General features: G+C 39.7%; 1 protein-coding gene and 1 long non-coding RNA gene across 10 annotated transcripts in view; one reads left to right on the top strand and one right to left on the bottom strand.

Moving 5' to 3' along the window:
- Positions 1–18,279, bottom strand: part of LOC140843087 (uncharacterized) — a 333,306-nt gene extending 315,027 nt beyond the window's left edge. Inside the window, exon 1 of the long non-coding RNA XR_012120534.1 lies at positions 18,172–18,279. This is a non-coding gene — a long non-coding RNA (uncharacterized lncRNA). The remainder of the gene's footprint in view (positions 1–18,171) is intronic.
- The window catches only part of MIS18BP1 (MIS18 binding protein 1), a 39,814-nt gene continuing 38,220 nt past the window's right edge, over positions 18,065–19,658 (top strand). For 3 of the 9 annotated variants that reach the window (XM_073211291.1, XM_073211293.1, XM_073211298.1), the window contains exon 1: positions 18,065–18,233. The gene's annotated coding sequence lies outside the window, so the exon portion shown is untranslated. Of the gene's footprint in view, positions 18,234–18,312; positions 18,558–19,658 lie in introns of those variants that run through there. The other 6 variants (XM_017659480.3, XM_073211296.1, XM_073211292.1 and 3 more) reach the window with 5 other exon arrangements.

Below are 19,658 nucleotides of genomic sequence, written 5' to 3' on the forward strand. Positions count from 1 at the left end.
TATATATTGATTTCTTTAATTCTCCCAATAATTACTTCTCATAAATGAGGAAATGAAGGTAAAGAAACTTGCCAATAGATACAGAAAGAGTAAGAGAAAGAACTGGAATTTGTATCAAGGTTATCTAACTCAAAAATCCATTCTCTTATTAACTGCTATTTTCAGGCCTATATAGCATGCTGCCTACTGGACAATCCCACTTGGATGTTATACAGAAATTTTTAAATCACCAAGGTCTCCCCACCCCCCACCCCCCCACCCCCCCACACACACACAAAGACAAACTCACTAAGCCCAAAACTAAATATATCTTAACTCCAGACCAGTACCTTTTCTGGTATTACCTACTTCTCTGAATGTTACCATTATGCAACAAATTGCCCAAACCAGAAACAAGAAGGTTTTGTTTTAAAATTTTCCATCACCAAGATCCCACATTAAACTGGCCATTTAATTCTGTCAATTATACTCCCTTAATCTCTTTCTAACCTATCTCTACTTCCAAAGATTTGGGTTAGGATCTCATCATGCCTTACTTTGCCACAAAAACTGATAGACTTTCCATCTACAGTGTCATCCTACTCTAATCAGTTCTTCATACACTGTCAAAGCAATCATTCTAAAATTCAAGTGCTGGTAAGAATGTTTAGAAACTGAATCACTCATACACTGCTGGTGGGACTGTAAAACAGTACAGCCACTCTGGAAAACAATTTTCCAGTTGCTTAAAAAACTAAACATACACTTACAATATGACCTGGCAATTATACTTCTAGGTATTTATCCCAAAGAAATGAAATCTGAATCCACACAAAAACTTGTGTTTATAACAGTTTTTTATTTTTAACAGTGAAACACATGAAACAATCAAAATGTCCATCAATAGATGAATGATTAAATAAACTGTAAGTATGTCTATAAATAAAAATGAACAAACTATTCTATTGACACAACTTGGATGGATTTCAAGAGAATTATATTGAGTGAAAAACAAAGCCAACATGTTATCTCAGAAGATAACATGATGACGATTCTGCTCATAAACACTTTGGAAATAACAAAATTACTGAGATAGAAAACATAGTAGTAATGCCAGGGGTTAGGATTTTTGAGAGGGAGGGTACAGGCTTGACTATAAAGGAAAAGAATGAAGGTGCTCTTCCTGGTGCTGAAATAGTCTCATTTCTCAATTGTGATGGTAGTTACACAAATCTACAAATGGGATAAACTGACACAGAGCTATAAACATATTGTACCAATGTCAAATTCCTAGTTTTGATTTTGTATTGTACTTGTAATTATATAAGACGTAACCACTGGGGGAAAATGAATGAAGGGGTCTCAGGAGCTCTCTGTACTATCTTTGCAACTTCCTATGAATCTCTAATTATTTCAAAATAAAAAGATGAAATTAAACCAAATTATCAATATAAGCTTTCAACAATTTGTAGCAGAAGAAAATAAAGTGATTATAATATTTAATTTGTCCCCAGTTACAGGCAGAGTACACCTGAGTCATTCTGTCTTTTTAAGTTGGCCTCTTTTCTGTTCCATGCCAAAATACTTTACTGAGACATGCCTCTTCTATTCCCAGCAATATTTATTTAGTTTTTCTTTCCAGCATTAGAAAATGACAATCTCTATAATATAGCCAAGGTGATCTCTTAAAAATAAATCTGAACTTGCTACTCTCCTACTTAAAAGATTCAATGTCTTCCCTTTGCCTTTAGAGTTCTTAACATACCCCTTTGAAATGATTAGACTCTTAACTAACTCTCTAACTTTACCCATCACCACTCTTCTACTAGCTTTTCTTTTCTTTCTTCAAATAAACTACTGCACTCTTTCCATATCAATGTCATCATCACAGAAGGCCCCTCTGCCTGGAATGTTTCCCTTCCTTTACTTAGCTAACTCTTAACATCCTTTAGGCCTCAGCTTAAATAATATTGGCTCACAGAAGGCTACCTTGAGTCATTAATATAATAAAGTAATCTGCAGTATGTTTTTCATAAGGTTATTAAATCATTTTAGTCATTGACAGGCTTTTAATCATATTTATTTCTCTTGTCCTGATAGCAAACATGAGGTTTCTAGATCAGGACAGACTATCATTATTCACAGCAATAATCACATTGGTTTCCCCTAGCTCCATTCTTCCTCTCTGGGGTGATGTGATAACAGCGAGATAGTTACGCCTTCATATATAAAAAAAGAGGGGTCTGCACCATAGGAGAGGAACCCTGAAATTAAGAATCGAAGAACTTATATAGCGACTGCTATACAGCTACACCAGTCATCTCCTGAGAGGAGAGAAACCTTATCTCTCTAAGGTGAACAAATCAGAATATAAACAGATGGCTCAGGATTTCACTCACCTTGGAATGTGAGGAGTAATTGGATCTGATAAAAGGACACATTATTTATCACCATTGCAAGTCAGCTTTCTTCACTCAGAAAGCCTGACCAAGTAAAAATGGCAAAAGAGGTGATTCCAAGGGTTTACTTTTAATATCAAAAAAAAATCGAACAAAAAATGTGAGAATCAGCTTAGAATCAAAAACTCTGGAGAGCAGTCAAAGGTTTACAGCAACCAAAAAGTGCTGAATCAAGAAAGAGGCAACTTAAAAGAAATAGGAAACTTTATACAAGGTATTTTTAACTGCCCTTTACTGTATTCCCCTCCCTTGCTCCGTGACAGTCTTGAAGACAGCATACCAAATTCCTAGAGTGGGACTCTAGTTCCTGGTACTGGAGGGAGCACAAAGGACTTTATTCTCCAAGAATTGTATTTGGCTGTTCTAACCAGATTGGGGCTACCTGAAAGAATGATACATGGTGCCTATCTTTATTTTGTGTAACTTGGCATCCACTCAGCACAGAAAAATAGCTACAAAGAAGACATTCCTCAAAAAATTATAAGACAAATGAACAATATGCTGCCAACTGGGGCAAAAGATTACTGCTGAGGAAAACAATAGATGCACTGATAGACCAGAAGGAAAAGCAGGGGGAAAGAGTTTCTTTGGGAAATTAGGGTATTCAAAAATGCCTGCATATACTAGGGAATTTAGAAAGCTATGTACATGCCTAAGGCAGAATGCATGCTCAAAAAGACCCTAAGAAGACCCTAAGCTTTCACCTGTGGTGATATTTTATTTTCTTTATTAGTTTACCCTATCTTATTTTTCTTTTCATTTTATTCTAACTCCTGGTGATCAAGGAAATCTGTATCAAACACTAGCTAAACACAAGCTAAAGGAACAGAGACTTCAGAGACTACACATGACAAAGAATACACACTTTACAAAAACAGGATAGAAAAAATAACTAAGCAAGCAAGTAGCTACAACCCACAGCAACCAACAAAAATAAAGCCTAATAAAGGAAAATAATCTGTTTTCAGAGTTAGCATATTTTAATATTCAAATGTCCAGTTTCAAACAAAAAACAATTATAAAGTTTTCAAATTAACAGGAAAATACCCATTCACAGAATAAATTAACAGAAGTTGACCCTGAGGAAACAAAGACATTGGACTTACTAGAAAAATAATTTAGGTCAGCTGCTCAAATTGCAAAAGAAAACCACAACACAAAAAGTTGAAGGAAACGAGCGGAATGATCTCTCAAGAAACAAAATATCAATAAAGAGATAGAACTTATTAGGAACCAAATGCAAACTGTGAGGCTGAAAACAACAATAACTAAAATGAAAATTTACTAACAAGTTACAAGATTGGAGCAGGCATAAAAAAGAATAAGCAAATCTGAAAATAGGTCAACTGAAAGTACCCAGTTTGAGGAGGATAGAGAAGTAAGAATGAAGAAAAATGAATGAAGCCTAACATACCTATAGGAACTATCAAGTATATCTATATATGCATTATGGGAGTCCAGAAGGAGAGGAGAGATAAAAAAGCTTAAAGAGTATCTCAACAAATCACCCAAACTCCCCAAATGTAATGAAATATACATATACAAGAAATTTAAAAACCTCCAAGAAGGATAAACACAAGGAGATCCATATCAAGACACAGAATAATCAAACTATCAAATGACAAAGCCAAAAAGAGAATCTTGAAAGCTGTAAAAAGAAGATTTATCATAAAAGAGATCCTAAATAACATTAACATATGGTTTCTCATAAGAAACTATGGAAGCCAAAAGGCAAACTTTTCTTTCAAAGCGCTGAAAGAAAAAGACTGTCTAACAAGAATTCTGTATCTGGCAAAACTATAGTTCAAAAATGAAGAGAAAGTAAGACATTCACAGACAAACAAAGGAACTTGTCATTAGAAGACCTTCTCTATAAGGAATACTAAAGGGAGATCTTAAGGCTAAAATAAAGAGACACTGGATAGCAGCAACTCAAAGCAATAAGAAGAAACGAAGAACTGAGATAAATGTAATTATATAAGTAAATATAAAATCCAGTATTGTTGTATTTTGGGTTTTTAGCTCCTTTTCTATGATTTAAAAGACAAATGCATAAAACAATCACTATAAATCTGTGATAATAAGATACAATGTATAAAGATAATGTTTGTGACAGTTACAACATAAAAGAGGGAACATACTTTTATAGGAGCAGTTTTGTATGCTATTGAAGGTGGGTTGGTAGCAAATTCAAAGTAGAATGTTATATATGTAAGTAGAAACAACCCAACTGTCAATGAAAGAATATGTGATATACACGTACAATGGAATATTATTACTCAGCCATAAAAAGGAATGAAGTACTGATATGTGCTGCCACATGTATAAACCTGAAAACAACTACATTAAGTGAAGAAGACAGATGCAAAAGGTCACATATTTTATGACCACATTTCTGTGAAGTATGCAGAGCTAAGTAAATTCATACAGACATAAAGCAGATTGTTGGTTGACAAAGACCGTTGGTGTACAGACAACAGAAAATGATTATTTAATAGGGATAGTATTTCCTTTTGGGATGGTGAAAAATTTTTGTAATTGGTCGTTGCACAACATCTACAAAAATTTATAGTACATCGTGAATGTACTAAATGTCATTGTATTGTATACTTTAAAATAGTTAATTTTAAGTTATGTGAGTTTCATCTTAAATTTTTTTAAAGAGAAAAAAGCCTTAACCATGCAGAAACATGAAAATATTCACACTGTATTGAGAATACAGTTATATACAAGCATTCAAAAAAAAGGGTGGGGCACTTAGGTTGCTTCCATTTCTTGGCTATTGTAAATAGTGCTGCAATAAACAGGGGTGTATCTGTCTTGTTCAAACTGGGCTGCTGCATTCTTAGGGTAAATTCCTAGAAGTGGAATTCCTGGGTCAAATGGTATTTCTATTTTGAGCTTTTTGAGGAGATGAATGGATAAAAAAGATGTGGTACATATACACAATGGTATATTATTCAGCCATAAGAAGAAAACAAATCCTACCATTTGAGACAATATGGATGGAGCTAGAGGGTATTATGCTCAGTGAAATTAGCCAGGCAGAGAAAGACAAGTACCAAATGATTTCACTCATATGTGGAGTATAAGAACAAAGAAAAACTGAAGGGACAAAACAGCAGCAGAATCACAGAACCCAAGAATGGACTAACAATTACCAAAGGGAAAGGGACTGGGAATGATGGGTGGGAAGGGAGGGATTAGGGCAGGGAAAAAGAAAGGGGGTATTATGATTAGCATGTATAATGTCGGGGGGGCTTGGGGAGGGCTGTTCAACACAGAGAAGACAAGTAGTGATTCTACAGCATCTTACTATGCTAATGGACAGTGACTGTAATGGGGATTGTGGGGGGGACTTGTTGAAGGCGGGAGCCTAGTAAACATAATGTTCTTCATGTAATTGTAGATTGACGATAACAAAATAAAATTTAAAAAGGGTGGGGGGAATCTAAGAGGAAAATACCATGGATTGCACACAGTAAGGGTAAGAAATGTTTAAAAACTCTTGTTTTAGTTATATGTATTTTCTATTTATTTGGTTACAATGTAGAACATATTCCTTACTGGGGGTTTCAACAAAAAAATTGAAAGCTACTGAAAATAAATTCCTCTTGTTATAATTTTTAATTATCCTTCTGTGGCAGGGATAGATGTATGCAACTCTGATCTCCTCTCATGAAAGTGTCACTGCTCTATGAGGAGTAGAGTTTACTGTGCCCCTGTGTTCACTGCAGCATTATTTATAATAGCCAAGACATGGAAACAACCTAAGTGTCCACTGATTGATGAATCGATGAAGAAAATGTGGTGTATATATAAACAATGGAATATTATTTAGCCATAAAGGAGAAGTAATTCCTGCCATTTGCCACAGGCTAGATGGACCTTGAGGGCATTATACTAAGTGAAATAAGTCAGAAAGAGAAATAGGTATGACCTCACTTATATGTGAAATATAAAATTAAATAAAACTGAATTCATAGATACAGAGAACAGATCAGAGACAGATTGATGATTGCCAGAAGAAGGGGAAGAGGGTGGGCAAAATAGGTGGAGGTGGTCAAAAGGTACAAACTTCAAGTTATAATTAAATGAGTCCTGGGGATGTAAAGTACAATGGGGTGACTATAGCTTAAAAAATGTATAGTAAATTTGAGAGTTGCTAAGATAATAGATTTTAAATGTTTTCGTGGCAAGAAAAAAATTTATGTCTTTATGTGCTGATGAACATTAGACATATTGTGGTGATCACTTTGGTATAAATATATAAATGTACATGCATGTATATATATATACATATATATATGTATGTATGTGTGTATATACATATATATATATATATGGCTATTACATCTCAATTTAAAACATTTTTTAATTTATTACAGAGAAGGCTTTGAGCCCAGGCCATATTCTTCCCAGGCAGCCTCCAATATGATGCACTGTAGACTCTGCCCATTTCTGCACACTACAGAACTCCTCTGATGGGCTGCTACAAATCTCCCGATACTCTCTCAAATCTGCATTGCAATCTCAAGCTTCCTCTGCCCAATTTTGCTTTCATCTCCTTTTTTCTTTCATAAATGTCAGATCTGCATCAAGATCTGAAAATTCACCAACCCAATCCTTCTTCCTTTCCCTTAAACTTTTACAAGTCTCATCTCTCAATAAATATCTGTACTCTTAATTCCATTTTACCATCAGCTTTCAGCTGAATCACCTTCACAACACTTGTTACAATTTGTAATAATATGTTAATGTTTGTGTGTTTCCGTCACACAGCAATCCCCTTGGCAGTCTTTCCCTCTGATGGGTCCTCCTTTCACAAAGCCCTGATAATTTCCCTGCTGACTCCATCCTCATCCCTCTTCTAGGCCCAGACAGGCAGTAGTGATGGTACAGTTATACCTTACATAAAGGAACACAGCTGAGAGAATGAAAGGAGACTAAAATCCTGTTGCAGGGCTACATCTTCCAAGTATTGGGTTTCTGAGCCTTGGTATTTCTGACATTTTAGATAGGATAATTCTGCAGTGGAGGGGCTGTCCTGCATATTGTAGGTGTTCAGTAGCATTCCTATCCTCTACTCAGTAGATGCCAGTGGCATCCTTCTCATTATGACATTTATGATTAAAATGATTCCAGAGAGCATCAGATATCCCCTAGGGTGGCAAAAGTCACCCCAGGTTGAGAACTACTGGCCTTAAAGAAAGCATTTTTTTTCTAATTCTCCCCAAAATGCCATATGGTCGATTAGTACTGCTGCTGGAATTTACCATGGTCATGGGATTCCTCCAGGCTGAGAAGTCCCAGATGCCTTGGTGGCAACTCCATTACAGGGTGAGGCCTCCAGTGCCTTCCTCCTTCGTCTGTCGTTTGGATCCTAAGTGGGTCTGCATGTGTTCTCATGAGTTACGCTTAGGACTGGGCAAATAATCCCAGATGTCTGACTGTGACCAGGAGAAGCTCTGCCCTCCTAGAAGATAGAAACTTAAAAAAGGACCCATCCAAGGGGCGGAGCCAGGATGGCGGCGTGAGTAGAGCAGTGGAAATCTCCTCCCAAAAACACATAGAGCTATGAAAATATAACAAAGAAAAATCTTCCTAAAATAGAGACCACAGGAAACAGGACAACATCCAGACCACATCCACACCTGCAAGAACCCAGCGCCTTGCGAAGGGGGTAAGATACAAGCCCTGGCCCGGCGGGACCCGAGCGCCCCTCCCCAAGGCTCCCGGTGGGTGGAAAGAAACCAGAGCGGTTTTTTTTGGAGAGTGCTTTTTGGAAGCCTTAAAGGGACGGGCCCCCATTGCTAGGGAGGCAGGGTGGCGGGAACGGTGAGCAGGTGCCTGGGACGGCGCCTGAGGACAAAGAATATCCCGCGTTTCTCCCTGCGGGACCGGCGGTCAGGTGCCTGAGACCGGCACCTGAGGACGGAGGAAATCGCACGTTTTTCCCCCTTTTTTTTTTTTTCTCTTTTTGGCAAGCGCTTTTTGGAAGCCTTAAAGGGACAGGGACCCCAGTGCTAGGGAGGCAGGGCGGCGAGACGGGTGGGCGGTTGCCTGGGACCGGCGCCTGAGGACAAAGAATATCCCATGTTTTTCCCTGCGGGACCGGTGGGCAGGTGCCTGAGACCGGCACTTGAGGACAGAGGAAATCGCGCGTTTTTCCCCTTTTTTTTTTCACTTTTTTGCGAGTGCCTTATGGAAGCCTAAAAGGGACAGGGACCCCGGTGCTGGGGAGGCAGGGCGGCAAGACTGGTGAGCAGGTGCCTGAGACCGGCACCTGAGGACAGAGAATATCCCGCGTTTTTCCCTGTGGGACTGGTGGGCAGGTGCCTAAGACCGGCACCTGAGGACGGAGGAAATCGCGCATTTTTCCCCCTTTTTCCTCTTTTTGGCGAGTGCTTTTTGGAAGCCTTAAAGGGACAGGGACCCCGGTGCTAGGGAGGCAGGGCAGCGGGACTGGTGAGTGGGTGCCTGGGACCAGCGCCTGAGGACAAAGAATATCGAGCATTCTTTCCCTGCGGGACCAGTGGATGGGTGCTTTTTGGAAGCCTTGAAAGGACATGGACCCTGGTGCTAGAGAGACAGGGCGGCAGGACCAGTGAGCGGGTGCCTGGGACCGGACAAAAAAAAAAAAAAATCGCGTGTTTTTTCCTTTTTTTTTCTTTCTGTTCCCTCTCTCATTGTTGCTGTTGTTGTTTTGGTTTGGAGAGTGCTTTTTGGAAGTCTTAAAGGGGCAGGACAGGTCACTTAGACCAGAGGCAGGGAATCTGGGGATCTCTGGGCACTCTAACCCTCTGGGCAGCAGGGAGCACAGAGGCCCCTTACGGAGATAAATAGCCTCCCGGCCGCTCCCCCTCCAACGGGGCTCCACCATTTTGGAGGAACAGCACCAGCCAGGCCAAGCCCACAGCAACAGCGGAGATAAACCCCAAAGCAACTGGGCAGGAAGCAGAAGCCCTGTCTGCGCACAGCTGCCCAGCACAAGCCACTAGAGGTCGCTATTCTCCCAGGAGAAGGACACAAACCAACAAGAAAGGAAGCTCTTCCAGCGGTCACTTGTATACCAGCTCTGCAAACTATCTCTATCACCATGAAAAGGCAAAACTACAGGCAGACAAAGATCACAGAGACAACACCTGAGAGGGAGACAGACCTAACTAGTCCTCCTGAAAAAGAATTCAAAATAAAAATCATGAACATGCTGACAGAGATGCAGAGAAAAATGCAAGAGCAATGGGATGAGATGCAGAGAAAAATGCAAGAGCAGTGGGATGAGATGCAGAGAAAAATGCAAGAGCAGTGGGATGAAGTCCGGAAGGAGATCACAGATGTCAGGAAGGAGATCACAGAAGTGAAACAATCCCTGGAAGGATTTATAAGCAGAATGGATAAGATGCAAGAGGCTATTGAAGGAATAGAAGCCAGAGAACAGGAACATATAGAAGCTGACATAGAGAGAGATAAAAGGATCTCCAGGAATGAAACAACACTAAGAGAAATATGTGACCAAGCCAAAAGGAATAATATTCGTATTATAGGGATACCAGAAGAAGAAGAAAGAGGAAAAGGGATAGAAAGTCTCTTTGAAGAAATAATTGCTGAAAACTTCCCCAAACTGGGGGAGGAAATAATCGAACAGACCATGGAATTACACAGAACTCCCAAAAGAAAGGATCCAAGGAGGACAACACCAAGACACATAGTAATTAAAATGGCAAGGATCAAGGACAAGGAAAGAGTTTTAAAGGCAGCTAGAGAGAAAAAGGTCACCTATAAAGGAAAACCAATCAGGCTAACATCAGACTTCTCAACAGAAACCCTACAGGCCAGAAGAGAATGGCATGATATACTTAATGCAATGAAACAGAAGGGCCTTGAACCAAGGATACTGTATCCAGCACGACTATCATTTAAATATGATGGTGGGATCAAACAATTCCCAGACAAGCAAAAGCTGAGGGAATTTGCTTCCCACAAACCACCTCTACAGGGCATCCTACAGGGACTGCTCTAGATGGGAGCACCCCTAAAAAGAGCACAGAACAAAACACACAACATATGAAGAATGGAGGAGGAGGAATAAGAAGGGAGAGAAGAAAAGAATCTCCAGACAGTGTATATAACAGCTCAATAAGCAAGCTAAGTTAGGCAGTAAGATACTAAAGAAGCTAACCTTGAACCTTTGGTAACCATGAATCTAAAGCCTGCAATGGCAATAAGTACATATCTCTCAATAGTCACCCTAAATGTAAATGGATTTAATGCACCAATCAAAAGACATAGAGTAATAGAATGGATAAAAAAGCAAGACCCATCTATATGCTGCTTACAAGAAACTCACCTTAAACCCAAAGATAAGCATAGAATAAAAGTCAAAGGATGGAAAAACATATTTCAGGCAAACAACAGTGAGAAGAAAGCAGGGGTTGCAGTACTAATATCAGACAAAATAGACTTCAAAACAAAGAAAGTAACAAGAGATAAAGAAGGATACTACATAATGATAAAGGGCTCAGTCCAACAAGAGGATATAACCATTCTAAATATATATGCACCCAATACAGGAGCACCAGCATATGTGAAGCAAATACTAACAGAACTAAAGAGGGAAATAGACTGCAATGCATTCATTGTAGGAGACTCCAACACACCACTCACCCCAAAGGATAGAGCCACTGGGCAGAAAATAAGTAAAGACACACAGGCACTGAACAACACACTAGAACAGATGGACCTAATAGACATCTATAGAACTCTACATCCAAAAGCAACAGGATATACATTCTTCTCAAGTGCACATGGAACATTCTCCAGAATAGACCACATACTAGCTCACAAAAAGAGCCTCAGCAAATTCCAAAATATTGAAATTCTACCAACCAATTTTTCAGACCACAAAGGTATGAAAGTAGAAATAAATTCTACAAAGAAAACAAAAAGGCTCACAAACACATGGAGGCTTAACAACATGCTACTAAATAATCAATGGATCAATGAACAAATCAAAATAGAGATCAAGGAATATATAGAAACAAATGACAACAACAACACTAAGCCCCAACTTCTGTGGGATGCAGCGAAAGCAGTCTTAAGAGGAAAGTATATAGCAATCCAGGCACACTTGAAGAAGGAAGAACAATCCCAAATGAATAGTCTAACATCACAATTATCAAAACTGGAAAAAGAAGAACAAATGAGGCCTAAAGTCAGCAGAAGGAGGGACATAATAAAGATCAGAGAAGAAATAAACAAAACTGAGAAGAATAAAACAATAGCAAAAATCAATGAAACCAAGAGCTGGTTCTTCGAGAAAATAAACAAAATAGATAAGCCTCTAGCCCAACTTATTAAGAGAAAAAGAGAGTCAACACAAATCAACATAATCAGAAATGAGAATGGAAAAATCACGACAGACTCCACTGAAATACAAAGAATTATAAAAGACTACTATGAAAACCTATATGCCAACAAGCTGGAAAACCTAGAAGAAATGGACAACTTCCTAGAAAAATACAACCTCCCAAGACTGACCAAGGAAGAAACACAAAAGTTAAACAAACCAATTACGAGCAAAGAAATTGAAACAGTAATCAAAAAACTACCGAAGAACAAAACCCCGGGGCCAGACGGATTTACCTCGGAATTTTATCACACACACAGAAAAGACATAATACCCATTCTCCTTAAAGTGTTCCACAAAATAGAAGAAGAGGGAATACTCCCAAACTCATTCTATGAGGCCAACATCACCCTAATACCAAAACCAGGCAAAGACCCCACCAAAAAAGAAAATTACAGACCAATATCCCTGATGAATGTAGATGCAAAAATACTCAATAAAATATTAGCAAACAGAATTCAACAGTATATCAAAAGGATCATACACCATGACCAAGTGGGGTTCATCCCAGGGATGCAAGGATGGTACAACATTCGAAAATCCATCAACATCATCCACCACATCAACAAAAAGAAAGACAAAAACCACATGATCATCTCCATAGATGCTGAAAAAGCATTTGACAAAATACAACATCCATTCATGATAAAAACTCACAGCAAAATGGGAATAGAGGGCAAGTACCTCAACATAATAAAGGCCATATATGATAAACCCACAGCCAGCATTATACTGAACAGCAAGAAGCTGAAAGCATTTTCTCTGGGATCAGGAACCAGACAGGGATGCCCGCTCTCCCCACTGTTATTTAACATAGTACTGGAGGTCCTAGCCACGGCAATCAGACAAAACAAAGAAATACAAGGAATCCAGATTGGTAAAGAAGAAGTTAAACTGTCACTATTTGCAGATGATATGATACTGTACATAAAAAACCCTAAAGACTCCACTCCAAAACTACTAGAACTGATATCGGAATACAGCAAAGTTGCAGGATACAAAATTAACACACAGAAATCTGTAGCTTTCCTATACACTAACAATGAATCAATAGAAAGAGAAATCAGGAAAACAATTCCATTCACCATTGCATCAAAAAGAATAAAATACCTAGGAATAAACCTAACCAAAGAAGTGAAAGACTTATACTCTGAAAACTACAAGTCACTCTTAAGAGAAATTAAAGGGGACACTAATAAATGGAAACACATCCCATGCTCATGGCTAGGAAGAATTAATATCGTTAAAATGGCCATCCTGCCCAAAGCAATATACAGATTTGATGCAATCCCTATCAAATTACCAGCAACATTCTTCAATGAATTGGAACAAATAATTCAAAAATTCATATGGAAACACCAAAGACCCCGAATAGCCAAAGCAATCCTGAAAAAGAAGAATAAAGTAGGGGGGATCTCACTCCCCAACTTCAAGCTCTACTACAAAGCCATAGTAATCAAGACAATTTGGTACTGGCACAAGAACAGAGCCACAGACCAGTGGAACAGATTAGAGACCCCAGAAATTAACCCAAACATATATGGTCAATTAATATTTGATAAAGGAGCCATGGACATACAATGGCAAAATGACAATCTCTTCAACAGATGGTGCTGGCAAAACTGGACAGCTACATGTAGGAGAATGAAACTGGACCATTGTCTAACCCCATATACAAAGGTAAACTCAAAATGGATCAAAGACCTGAATGTAAGTCATGAAACCATTAAACTCTTGGAAAAAAACATAGGCAAAAACCTCTTAGACATAAACATGAGTGACCTCTTATTGAACATATCTCCCCGGGCAAGGAAACAACAGCAAAAATGAGCAAGTGGGACTACATTAAGCTGAAAAGCTTCTGTACAGCGAAAGACACCATCAATAGAACAAAAAGGAACCCTACAGTATGGGAGAATATATTTGAAAATGACAGATCCGATAAAGGCTTGACGTCCAGAATATATAAAGAGCTCACATGCCTCAACAAACAAAAAACAAATAACCCAATTAAAAAATGGGCAGAGGAACTGAACAGACAGTTCTCCAAAAAAGAAATACAGATGGCCAAGAGACACATGAAAAGATGCTCCACATCGCTAATTATCAGAGAAATGCAAATTAAAACTACAATGAGGTATCACCTCACACCAGTAAGGATAGCTGCCATCCAAAAGACAAACAACAACAAATGTTGGCGAGACTGTGGAGAAAGGGGAACCATCCTACACTGCTCGTGGGAATGTAAATTAGTTCAACCATTGTGGAAAGCAGTATGGAGGTTCATCAAAATGCTCAAAACAGACCTACCATTTGACCCAGGAATTCCACTCCTAGGAATTTACCCTAAGAACGCAGCAATCAAGTTTGAGAAAGACAGATGCACCCCTATGTTTATCGCAGCACTATTTACAATAGCCAAGAATTGGAAGCAACCTAAATGTCCATCGGTAGATGAATGGATAAAGAAGATGTGGTACATATACACAATGGAATACTACTCAGCCATAAGAAGTGGAAAAATCCAACCATTTGCAGCAACATGGATGGAGCTGGAGAGTATTATGCTCAGTGAAATAAGCCAAGCGGAGAAAGAGAAATACCAAATGATTTCACTCATCTGAGGAGTATAGGAACAAAGGAAAAACTGAAGGAACAAAACAGCAGCGGAATTACAGAACCCAAAAATGGACTAACAGGTACCAAAGGGAAAGGAACTGGGGAGGATGGGTGGGCAGGGAGGGATGGGGGGGGGAGAAGAAGGGGGGTATTAAGATTAGCATGCATGGGGAGGAGGGAGAAAGGGGAGGGTGGGCTGCACAACACAGAGAGGACAAGTAATGACTCTACAACATTTTGCTAAGCTGATGGACAGTAACCGTAATGTGGTTGTTAGGGGGGACCTGATATAGGGGGGAGCATAGTAAACATAGTATTCTTCATGTACGTGTAGATTAAAAATTAAAAAAAAAAAGAAAGAAGGAAAGAAAAGGGGGATTACTCCTTGACAGGATAAAACTATTGGTAAATCAAAGATCAACGCATGCTTTAAATATCCTTAATGTTGATCACTTAAAGGGTGTCAGATGATCAGCTATGGAGGTACTCTTTTCTGATAATATTCCTTTCTCTTAATTAAAAAAAAAAAAAAAAGCAGTTACTGTGTGCTGACCTCCAATGAGTTCTGCATAGTGGTATAGAGGGCATGTCAAAGTGTGGGCAAAGGGTCTGTTTGTTTCTATGCAGAAGATCAAGGCCTAGCTTGGATACCCAGAAAATGAACTAAGATACGATATGAGGAGGAGCTTCTGGCATCAGCACTCTCTGGAGGACTTGTGCCGGGGAATGATCATCAAAAAGCCTCCACAGGGATCCGGACGATGCTGCGGTTGTGGCTGCATCCAGCCCACCGTCTCCTGGACTTGCCATAGGAATGAGGAGGGAGATGTCTAGGCTGGCATGTGCATACAGTGAGACAACGAATTTGACCGGATCTGTACTGTTGGAACTCAACCAGGAGTTGGGAGGGGTGCAAGTTGTAGCACTCCAAAATCTCATGACTATAGACTATCTATGGTTAAAAGAACATATGGGATGTGAACAGATCCCAGAAATGGGCTGCTTTAATTTGTCTGATGGTTCAAGTACAGTTGGACAATATCCATCATATCATAGATAAATTTTCACAAATGCCTAGGGTGCCTAAATGGTTTTCTTGGCTTCACTGGAGATGGATGGTAATTATAGATTTGCTTTGTTTATGTCACCGTATTCCTATTATGTTAATAAGTGTGTGCAAATTAGTTAGTAGTTTAAAACCTATATATACCTAAGGTACTATACAAGAAGATATGTCAAAGAAATAATCAATCCTCCCATGTTTCCTTCATATGCTACATCTATAACTTTTCTTCTTCCTTCCTAATTACAACCCTTAAATAAAATTCGTGCCTCATATCGAATTTACCGAGTATCATAATTCCTCCAGGTGGTAAAGATACCTCGAGACAAGTGCTGGGCATAGAAGCCACAGGGCATAAATCTGCAAAGAAGTAAAAAGCTAACCTTTTCAAACAATATGGCTTCTCTCTCACTTACCAACTTTACATTTCCCTGTATGGCCCCGGAAGATGACTGGTTAGCCAGAGACGGGTAAGATTCCTCAAGGGAGGAACAACCTAAGACAGGCACAGTCGCAGGGGGGCCATCAGGTGAGAATTTGGGGATCAACAGAGGTGAGGCTCAGAACCTCACCCCCCCTGCTTTGAGAGAAATCTTCTGCATCCGTGGATGTCTTGCTGCCCTTGTCTAGCCTGGATTAATACTTAGTCCATAGGCACACACCTGATCATCTGATCATCTACATTTGCCCTCTTACAGCACTAAACTATGTTTTCTACCTTTATCTTGCATCTACCTACCACTTCAGCATTTTATTAAAAATAAAAATAATAATAATAATAGGAGAAATGTGGGATCCACATATAAATCAAGTACAAAAATCAAACGAATATTCATATTTGACCTTATTGTTTATAGGTCATAATGCATGATCAAAACCGAAAGTTTCTGTGATGAATGCCCTTGTTCTGTTCACCATGTAAGAATTTATTCACTATGTAAGAATTCGTTCACCATGTAAGAACTTGTTCGTTATGCTTCAGAAGATTGGAGACTGACGAGAATTAGGCTTGAGATGGATTAATGATTGTACATTGAGCGTTGCCCCCCCTATACTGAATTTTATTGTTGTTAACAACCATTTGATCAATAAATATGAGAGATGCCCTCTAAAAAAAAAAAAAAAGGACCCATCCAGGGCAGCATGTTGATGTCCCAGTGGACAGATGAACATCGTCTTTTGGCCTCTATGCCTTCTCATCACACTTTGTTATCCACAACTGTTTTATGCAGTTTTGCTTAGAAAACCAGTAGTCATTTGTATGTAAATTCCCGTAGCTGTTCCCTGTGGAACATGCTATAAACCAGTTAGTTCTCACATGAGAAGCAACTAATTACAAAAGTAGAAGTCTACACAATCCTTTCAGCCATTCTACCCTTAGTATTTTAAAGTTCTACTTCAGCTGAATGTGTAAGCCATGGCTATATCCATCATCAGGCATAGAATCTCTCATACCTCTATTTCAAATGCTTTAAAATATGAATGGCTATGTCTTCAAAGTCCTTTTGTCGGACAGAGTATTCCTGCATGTCACTTAACATATACATTGAATCTGGGCCCTTCCCACAAATTTGGTGCAAATCCACACCCAGCCATTTTCTATTTATACTGCATAGGTAGAAACTTCATTTTAACTATGTAGATTTGCCTCCCTCCCTCCTAGCCACAGTAGTTTCTTTTCTTACTTGCATTCCCCGGCATGTTTTAAATTTGTATTTTGGATCCTGATACTCGTTGTGCACAAGATTAAGTGGATATAAGATTTAGACGAGGGGATTGCAAAAAAGTCACTTAAAAAATTAATCCATTACAACCATTTCAGTCATTTCTAAACGGAGAAATGCAGAATGTGACTCCAGAATGTTGAGGAATTTTCTTGGATGAGACATAAAATAAACTCTCTTATCCCAAATGCGGACTTGGGAAGGGGAGGTGCGGGTGGAATTCATAGAGAGAAAATGCGCGATTAGAGCTGGAAAGCGTTTAGGGCTGAAAATACGTGTTACTCCTTTGGCTCCTCTGTCGCCCCCACGGCTCAAGACGCCCTACACAATCCTTCCAGCCAGCGGCTGCGTCTCGCCGGGGCGCTGAGGCGAAGGGTGCACGGTACTGCGGAGGTGGTTAGTTAGTTAGAGCAAAGCGCCACTGGATGCAGTCTAAGGCGGGCTCAGTGTAAGCGCCACTATCAACCCAGAATTGTCGAGATTACATCGTTTAGGATTCGAAGTCATCAGATTTTAAAAAATCATGCTTCTTGAAGGAAAAACCCAAACTAAACATCCCATTTAGTTTATAACCTGGCATTCATGCCATTACCCCCCAAGAACGAAACGTTCTCTTTCGGTCTCAAATATCTGACGGTCTGAGAAAACTACTGGCTCTCTCAAATGCATTGAGCAAGGGTTGCGACACACAGGGAATAATAGCAAGTACGCCGGCGAACACCTCGGCAGGGGATGAGGGTAGCCAGGAAGGACCAAATTTAATAGGAAGTAGTGCCGGAGCGCGCAGGCGACGTCTGACGTAAGCCTTCCTGCCGCAGAACATCACGGGAGGAACGCGGGGCGGCACGCCCCTGCTGAAGAAGCGCTGAGGCTACTAGAGGGGTTCCCCCGTACCAGCCGGAGCTTGGGGTTACTCACCTTTTGAGGAAACAGCATTTTCCACGGGGGCAGTGGGTCGTCCCTGTCGCTTGAGACGCAAGGTGACGCAATTTCTGAGCGCTCCAATCCTGGGATAAGTGGAGGGCGGGCTCTTCAAATTTGAATTTCAAACTGTTGTGAGTGTTGGGGAATCTCGCGGAGGTGGTGAGGGTCACTTGGGACCGGGGTCGACGGGGGTCGAAGGCGCGAGCCCTGGGGCGTCGGGCCTCGTCCGCGCGAAGCCAAGCAGGGACTGCCGCCGTCTCGCCCAGCCGGGCCCCTCACGGAGGTACGGCTTCCCGCCCGGCTACCCAGGCTCCTGCGGCGGGTTCCCTTCCGCACCGCGAGCCCTAGCCTTGCAGCATTGTCGGGCCGCGCGGGCTTTGGTATGTTTCTAACTTTGGCAGTGGTTTCACAACTTCTTACTCACTCAGTGTGTGTTTGTTGTGTGTTTACTGCAGTTTTCAAGACCACTTCAGTTCAGCTGTGTTTCGATGGTGACCACTCTAGGCCTTTGTTCTAAAACCACTTACAGAAAAAAATACGTTAGCATGATTACCAAGTACGAAAATTGTGTGTGTCACTCACTCCCCCAGTCTTTATTCTTTTCCTTGGAACCCAAATTCCACAGAGCTGTAAAAATGGTTGATCCATCTAGCTTGTGTTCTAATTCAATTACTTATTGATTGCAAACATTTTCTGATGCTAAAAGTTATTTTTAAAATGGAAGGCCCTTTCATCCTACTCTTCGAAAATAAGCACTTCAAGATTTGGTACATTTCGAGATTTTCTTCCCCATACTTTAATGCTTCTGTGTGTGTGTTTACAGAAATGCAATTGTCCTGTTCTGCTTCCTTTTTTGTTTACTATATCCTAGCTGTTTTCTATGTCAATACATATGTACTTTTTATTGAATACATAGAGTTCAACTGTATGGATATAGCAGAATTTCGTCCCATATTGGTGGACATCTAGAATGTTTCTGATTTCCCTGATAAGTCAGTGGACGTCCTTGTCTGTAGTGCCAAGAATTTGGGCTTTGAAGCAAGATAGAACTGGATCCTGCTCTTATTGTCAGTGGGACCTTGGGCAGGTTATTTAACCACACCTATGCTTTAGTTTCCTCATCTTCAGAAAGGGAATACTTAGTTAAGAATTGCTTTAAGGTTATGTAGTGTCTCCCATATATGAAGTAAATATTGGTTATCACCACATATATGTTTGCATATTTTATATAGATATTTATGTAAGAAAAAATTTATAAGTGGAATTTCTTAACAGCATACACACCCATATTTTGAAATTAATCTTCACCAGTTAAGTGTAAGAAGTCTCACTGTTTTAATTTGCATCTTTTATTAGTAAAATAGAGTGTCATTTGACTCAATTATTGGTCTTTAGTATTCTGTTAATTGCCTTTCATATTCTTGGGGCATTTTTTTATGCTGATCATTTTTTAAATTGATTAATTTGGTCTCTTGAATTAT

The sequence above is a fragment of the Manis javanica genome, chromosome 8 (assembly GCF_040802235.1).
Source record: "Manis javanica isolate MJ-LG chromosome 8, MJ_LKY, whole genome shotgun sequence".
NCBI lineage: Eukaryota > Metazoa > Chordata > Mammalia > Pholidota > Manidae > Manis > Manis javanica.